The following is a 9,006-nucleotide window of genomic DNA, read 5'->3' as shown; positions in this document are numbered from 1 at the left end:
CAGTCTGCACACTGGACATCAAAGGAAACAAGCCGCGTTGTGTACAAAAAAGCAATTGACGAAACATTTACGACAGTTACCGTAACGTAATTTAACAGTATTTTTAACAGCCTCTATTTTGTCCAATATCTGTATCCATTTGTATGTTTGATAGACACAATAAAAGTTATATTTTATGTCAGCAATGAAAACATTTTATTTTTTACGGATTCGGCAATCTCCGATTGAAAATAACCCTCTTATTTGGTACCAAATTTGTCACGTGATCAGAACGGTCATTCTGTCTTTTGTTTCCACTAACTATTGTTTGATATTTTGTCCTCAGTTGCAGATATAATTGGTTGAAACTGATGATTTTTACTTTCTGTTATTCTGTTTATTCAGCAGTTCTTTATAAAATATTGTAAACTTTTCATTTTGAGGGGATATGAACTCTTATAAAAACAAAGGAAGTGGTAGTGTTTATCATTAAAATCATTTATCTTGAGTGCCAAATAATATATACACCGCCTTTACAAAAACGAAACTACTTTTTATCAGCTGGCGATAATATTTTATCACAGCGATCGATTCATTCGATGAAGATGGAAATAACAAAAATGTATCTGACATTAGGAGATCACTTTACAAATATCTTTATTGTTTTTCGTATATCTTGAAATCTTTATTAAAAATAATATTAAAACTTTGATCGGTCCAGCAAAACCGGAACTGCCCGTGAATGTCAGACCGATATCATCTTCGGTTGAATTAAAAGACCGAGTTTTTTTATAAACCCCTTTGCACTTTTTTGTAGGCAAAATAAGGAGTATGTCTTTTCTCAAAGTCTACCAACACACAACAATATGATAACCAAAATACTCCCCTCCCTCCCCTTTTTTATTTTTTTTTAATTTTCATTTATTAGTGGTTTTTGGTGTGGGTTTTTTTTTTTTTTTTTTTTTTTTTTTTTTTTTTGGTTTTTTTGGAAGGGTGCCCTCCTTTAATTTTCACCCAGCGAGAACACTGAAAGTAAAATAGCATTATGCATTATGAATCTTAATTCCAGTGCTGAACATGGATGCCAAATCATGCCATTGTATGTCTCATAGCCCTAAATGTAACTGGTGGCAAACGCCATGACATTAAAAAAATATAATTAAATGAGAATGTTCTTCCTTAAACGGGTACTCAAGTAGAGTGAACGGAATCAAGTCTTGTTGGAATTGGCCTGTGCCCCGAGTACTCGTGGAGCCCCTGCAAGAAAGCCGTATTGTTCATGATAATACTCCTGTACAGAGATTATTTCATGTAAACCTTCAGTCATGGTGTGTTTGGCAACAGGGTTATTTTAATCATTGTTCAATACTTGTATGTTACTGTACATCTATAATTAGCCACATACTGTACATCTATAATTAGCCACGCACTGTACATCTATAATTAGCCACATACTGTACATCTATAATTAGCCACGCACTGTACATCTATAATTAGCCACATACTGTACATCTATAATTAGCCACACACTGTACGTCTATAATTAGCCACACACTGTACGTCTATAATTAGCAGGGCTAGCTCTGGCACTCGCCAAATTCGCCAGTTGCGAATTTCGAAAACAATTGGCGAATTTTATTTTTATTTGGCAAAATAATTTCATGAAATAATTGATATTTTGATAGAAAATGTCTAGGTTTCTGCAATTTTTTAAGTTGAGTAAATAATTTGGCGAAATTGTCTGCTGATCAAGAGCTAGTCTTGAATTAGTATTCTGTTGGCAGAAAGATTCATAGTGATAAAAGGTGCCATCAACTTGGGGTGGGATTGCAGAACATATTTATAATTGTCTTTCAGTTGGTGATGGGGGACCCTCCCCCTGCATGTGATGCTCATGATATTGTAATAACACTGTTTGAATGTTCATCTGTCTTTTAGTATGTTTGTATGTGTGTGTGTGAGTGTGCGAGAGAGAGTGCGTGCGTGTGTGCATGTGGTAAATTTATCAATGTTTTATTAGGGAACTGTGATAATGACAACACAACACCGCAACCCTCCCAAACACCCTCCACCCCCGCGATCCACTCTTATTGGTGATCATTAATTAATCAATGTGCTCTAGTGGTCACCAACATAGGCAGGATTTTAAACCGAGTGATGGGCTATCCATATTTAACCACACTGTCTATTGGGTCCATGCCCCCACCCACCCCCCCCCCCCCCACCCCTTGATTAAGCTAATGTTATTTGTGATGTTGAACAAAACAAACTTTATACATCAAGTACAAATGCTTGACATCCCATAGTTGATTAATTAATAAATGTACTCTAGTGATATTGTTAAACAAAACTAACTTTATATTTCAGAAATGCACTTGCAAGCTATTTGGTGGAATTGGTCAGAAAAGTTGTAATTAAATTCAAATTTCAGTTGACCAAAAAAAACCTACTTTACCAGTAATTTGTGTTTGTTTCCTCTGATGACAGCTAATTATACTTTTTGTTTGATCAATATTTTAAACAATATACCGAATCGTAATGCATAATAATTAAATTATTTATGATCGTGTTGCCATTGACTTATATTTCATGTACATTTTGAACTGTATTATTGGAACTGTTTGTAATTATAACAGTAAATGTACAGAACATTATGTCAGTATTGTTGATGGGTCATGTTAAGAACAAAACAACATTATTTCGTGTACATTTTGAACCTTATTATTGGTACTGTTTGTAGTTATACCAGTAGTTTTCAAGTCATAAATGTGTTTTCATGTGCAAAGCCTTGATTCACTAGAACACCCAAGTGGGACGTAATACCTCAATGTTGTAATAATGACATGATACAACTGATGCACTACCTTGCCATAACGTTAATCAAACGAGTTTAGTGATTGAAATTGAAATTGATTAATGTGTAATTAATGATATTAAACTCGCTACCATTTTGTATCATAATCTCATGACAATGTAAACTTATTCTACTCTGGGACATAAACGTGATATGAAATGGAAGCTCATTTAATATTTTATATATTATCTGTTGATGAGGTGTCTTTATTAGATATATTTATGTAGACCAATATAGAATAGGTCATGGATGATGTTAAGAGGGGTAGGGCAGTTATTATTTATAACAGATTTTTAATGGGGGAGGGACAGTGTATGATCTTTGGTTGGAGGCAGTGTCACCCTGCCCCCTACAATTCTGGGGCCTAATTCACTAAACTCTCACAACTTTGTGATATCACTGTGCAAGGCTAAAAGACTTGCAAAGAGGATGCTTTGTTGTCTAGCAGAGCCTAAGAGACCTTTGTGAATTAGGTCCCTGGACCCCGTTCCACAAAGCGATCTTAGCCCTAAGATCACTGTAACTGTACAGCTAACATATGCACTTACGGTGATCTTAGCCCTAAGATCACTGTAACTGTACAGCTAACATATGCACTTACGGTGATCTTAGCCCTAAGATCACTGTAACTGTACAGCTAACATATGCACTTGTGGTGATCTTAGCGCTAAGATCGCTTTGTGGAACGGGGCCCTGATCCCTATGCATTGTTTCTTCATGACTGCTCAAAATGAAATTCATTCTTTTCAAGAAAATAAATAATTGTGATACTCATTACGTTTGTTTGATCCTTATTATGTATTTTGGCATAGAAGTATAGTGTTGTAATGACACGGTCATTACACAAGGCAACACACCCCCACTTGTTGTGTCGTTACTTGCTGTGGTCGACCTATGTTGATTTTTTTACATGGTACATGTCAGTTGAGAGCACTCCCTAAAATAAATTTTTCGCATGTATGGCATTGTGACGACGTTCACGTCTCAGACTATTAGATTTCTCACTTCATCCTGTGCACGACGACTGGTGTAGCAGTAAGTCTGTGGTATGTGCTATCCTGTATGGGATGGTGCATATAAAAGATCCCTTGCTACTAATAGAAAAGAGTAGCCCATTTCGTTGTGGCAGCAGGTTTCTTCCATCAATATCTGTGAGGTCCTTAACCATGTGTCCGATGCCATATAACCATAAATAAAATGTGTTGAGTGCATCGTTAAATAAAACGTTTCCTTCCTTTCCTAAAATTAGTAGTCACATGACTCTCTCCAAAGTGGTGTATTTTTCACAATATATTCTGACATAGAAACTACATGGCATAATTAAAGGTGGTGTGTAACCACAAGACAAGCTTTAATGTTTAACTTGTAGCTGTCCCACTGCTTTCTCATCTTAGCGTCGTGGTTAGGCCATCAGTCTACAGGCTGGTAGGTACTGGGTTCGGATCCCAGTCAAGGCATGGAATTTTTAATCCAGATACAGACTCCAAACCCTGAGTGAGTGCTCTGCAAAGCTCAATGGGTAGGTATAAACCACTTGCACCGACCAGTGATCCATAACTGGTTCAACAAAGGCCATGGTTTTTGCTATCCTGCCTGTGGGAAGTGCAAATAAAAGATCCCTTTCTGCCTGTCATAAAAGAGTAGCCTGTGTGGTGACAGCAGGTTTCCTCTGAAAAAATTCAGAATGATCATATGTTTGATGTCCAATAGCCGATGATAAGATAAAAAATCAATGTGCTCCAGTGGCGTCGTTAAATAAAAAACTTTACTCTTTCTGTTAAATGTAAAACAGAGCTCAGCTTGACTATTCCAATGAGTCATTCTCTATAGGGTGTGTACCACCAAATCAAATCCCATAGACGACAATAGTAACACATGGCTAAAACTCCAACCTGCAGCATATCGATCAACATATACCCCACAGATGTAAATACTACTATCCCTCGCCCTAAAAGTAAATTTGAAAAAATTGGGGGTTAAGCTGCTCATTTCAGAGATACCCTAGTTCCGCACATTTCAAGCAAGTGCTATGGTAGTTGGGACATTGACACTAGTTCAATTTAAATTTGACGAAATTACTGGTTAAATGAAACAGCATTTTATCACAACATTCTCACATTTATCACCAATGATAGGATTTGTGGTATTAACTGCTCTATCAAAACTTAGGTGCACCATGAACTTTGACCCAGCCAAATTTTATTTGCTTTAGTACTACCTCTATCGGTCCCAATATATTTATTGGGATTTACCCATCTTCATGGGTCATATGTTATGGCTTTGTCACTCTGTATGTCCATGTCCGTCTATCCATCAGTAAGCGTTTTGTTTTTGGAGCATACCTTTATCAGTTCATAGGACTATCAAAACTTGCATGCCTGCACATGGGATGGCATCTTCATAAATCAAGGCTAATATTCCTTCCTCGTATTCAGCCTTGATACATGTAGTCAAGATTACTGATATCCACTACTAGCGCCCTCTATTGGAAGAAAATTTGTAACACCGATTATGTCCATTACACAATGACATCGCTAACCAATCAATCACAGCATCGGTAACATGTGACAATCTTGAAAGCAATATCAAAAATTAACCGCCAGACGCTGACGCTGGTCTCTTTGTTTACAATAACAAGGGAATCTATAAGGAGCGTTGCGATTCGTTGCAATCAGATCTCATCGCATCCAATGAAATTTAAGCATTTTGTGGCACGATTTCTTGACGACATGTATCAAGGCTGAATACGAGGAACGAATATTAGCCTTGATTTATGAAGATGATGGGATGGTGGCGTGTTGCGTACCAGAACTGGGTCACCATGACCTACTTTGACACATCACTGCATATTAAAAGAAATCCTTGTTCAGGCTGTATCTTTCTTATCAATTCATATAGGACCATCAAACCTTGCATGCCAGTACAACTTGGGATGGTGGTGTGTTGCGTACCAGAACTGGGTCACCATGACCTACTTTGACACATCACTGCATATTAAAAGAAATCCTTGTTCTGGCTGTATCTTTCTTATCAATTCATATAGGACCATCAAACCTTGCATGCCAGTACAACTTGGGATGGTGGTGTGTTGCGTACCAGAACTGGGTCACCATGACCTACTTTGACACATTACTGCATATTAAAAAAGAAATCCTTGTTCTGGCTGTATCTTTCTTATCAAATCATATAGGGACTGGCTGCCGTATCAAACCTTGCATGCCAGGATCACAAACTTGGGATGGTGGCGTGTTGCGTACCAGAACTGGGTCACCATGACCTACTTTTTCACACATGTACCTGCATATTAAAGAAAATCCTTGTTCAGGCTGTATCTTTCATGATTATAGGCAATTCATATAGGATCATCAAACCTTGCATGCCAGTACAACTTGGGATGGGATGGTGGCGTGTTGCATACCAGAACTAGGTTACCATGACCTACTTTCACACATTACTGCATATTAAAAGAAAATCCTTGTTCAGGCTGTATCTTTCTTATCAATTCATATAGGACCATCAAACCTTGCATGCCAGTACAACTTGGGATGGTGGTGTGTTGCATACCACAACTAGGTCACCATGACCTACTTTCACACATTACTGCATATTAAAGAAAATCCTTGTTCAGGCTGTATCTTTCTTATCAATTCATATAGGACCATCAAACCTTGCATGCCAGTACAACTTGGGATGGTGGTGTGTTGCATACCACAACTAGGTCACCATGACCTACTTTCACACATCACTGCATATTAAAGAAAATCCTTGTTCAGGCTGTATCTTTCTTATCAATTCATATAGGACCATCAAACCTTGCATGCCAGTACAACTTGGGATGGTGGTGTGTTGCGTACCACAACTAGGTCACCATGACCTACTTTCACACATTACTGCATATTAAAGGAAATCCTTGTTCAGGCTGTATCTTTCTTATCAATTCATATAGGACCATCAAACCTTGCATGCCAGTACAACTTGGGATGGTGGTGTGTTGCGTACCAGAACTAGGTCACCATGACCTACTTTTCAACATTACTGCATGTTAAAGAAAATCCTTGTTCGGACCACATCTTCCTCCATTTATAAGCAGGGTCAGCGCAGACAGTATGGCCATGGCTGTACCACTTTTCTTTTTTTGTGGGATATATTCTTTTATCTGTGAAAATGCCCACAATGGAGATTTTAAAGGAGTCTGGCAACCACGAGCCGTATCACTATTTTTTTTATACTGTATCGCTTCTGTAAGGATCATCAAACCTTTCATGCAAGTACATCTTGGGATGGCCGGTTGTTGCATACCATAACTAGGTCACCATGACCTACTTTTGATGGGCATATCATGTACCTCACCAGTACTCTACTCGTTTTCATTTGGGACCACCAAAATTTTTAGGTTAAATATAGGAGTTTTATAGAAAAATTTGGACTGATTGTCATGATTATAGGCATTTTACACGGATTTCTAAAAGACATTTACATTACTAATGGTATGTTCTTACCTTGTGTATGTATACAAGATACCATCTACTACCTCATCAAATTTATACCAAGGCTTGCCAGCAGCCCATGCCAATATCCAGGATACTTTGAAAGTTGGTGCATCTTGTATCGGTAATACATCCTCCTCACCTTATCAGGTGAGCAGGATCTTGATTGGCACTTGATACATATCTCCCACATTCAAAGCATCTTCTGAATTTCTGACAGGCTAGCTGCCTTTCACTGCGAATATAACTCGGTAACATATTTTATTCATCAGCATTTTGGCACAGCAATTGAGTCAAATATAGGAAATGAATCTCAATATAGGAGTTTTATAGGATCCTATAAATATAGATAGACCTGACACAAATACAAGTGTTTCAGCATGAGTTAGTGTTTGCAGGGAAAAACAGAACACACAAATGTTTTAATGTGATTTAGTGTTCACACAGTAAATGTCAGAAGCTGTGGTATGTACTGTCCTGTCTATAGAAAGTTACATTAAGAGATTTTTTGATGCTTGGCAGTGTCAGAATGTTGCAGGGGACAGCATTTCAAAATCATAGGCAACCGGAAGTCAGTTCACGAGTTTCACTTAGGTAACCGTTACATGAATATAGTTCTTGTAACCGATCCTAAAACACTTTAACTACGGTTCTGTGCTACACTGGTGGTTCAAAAACATAAACTGATTTTCACTTTTATTACTAGCGCAATATACGGTAGTTAATTTTCGAATGTAATTGTTAACAACGTAACAGATTTGCGGTTCTCGTGATTTTAAAGTTGCGTAACTGACATGCAAACAGAACGACGGTTGTCATGAAATATTGAGCCCTGATGTTGGGATACAAAATGGTCATAAATAAAAAATGTCCTGAGGCGTCAACAAACCCGAACAAAACAAATTACCAGTGAGGTACAGTGAAACCCCTCTATATCACACATCCTCGAGACGAGAAAAATTTCCGGTTTAGAGACTCAGGAGGTTAAAGTTGTGTACCGATTTTTCAAAAGGGACTCTGTAAAATGTCCAGTTTGAGGTTATTCTCGTTTTGACAAGTTTCATTGTACATATGATATGTGACCTAGTTATAGTATGCAACATACCTCCATCCCTAGTTTTTGGGGCGGGACGTAGCCCAGTGGTAAAGTGCTCGCTTAATGCGTGGTCAGTCTAGGATCGATCCCAGTCAGTGGACCCATTGGGCTATTTCTCATTCCAACCAGTGCACCACGACTGGTATATCAAAGGCTGTGGTATGTGCTATCCTGTCTTTGGGATGGTGCATATAAAAGATCCCTTGCTGCTCATCGAAAAAGAGTAGCCCATGAGGTGGCAACAGTGGGTTTCCTCTCTCAATATCTGTGTGGTCCTTAACTATATGTCTGAAGCCATATAACCAAAAATAAAATGTGTCGAGTGCGTTGTTAAATAAAACATTTCCTTCCATCCAAAGTTGTACTTGCATGCAAGGTTTGATGATCTTGTACAAATACTTGTGAAGCAACAAATTCAATATATATTTACTAACAAATAAATTGCTAAAGGTCTTTCTGGGTGGGTGTTTGCATCGCGGGATCGAACCACCTCGGTGGATCCATTCAGCTGATTGGGTTTTTTCTCGTTCCAACCAGTTCACAACAACTGGTCAAAGGCTGTGTTATGTACTATCCTGTCTGCTAGAGGT

This window comes from Gigantopelta aegis, chromosome 11 (genome assembly GCF_016097555.1).
Source record: "Gigantopelta aegis isolate Gae_Host chromosome 11, Gae_host_genome, whole genome shotgun sequence".
Classification (NCBI taxonomy): Eukaryota; Metazoa; Mollusca; class Gastropoda; order Neomphalida; family Peltospiridae; genus Gigantopelta; species Gigantopelta aegis.
This window is presented reverse-complemented; position numbering follows the sequence as displayed.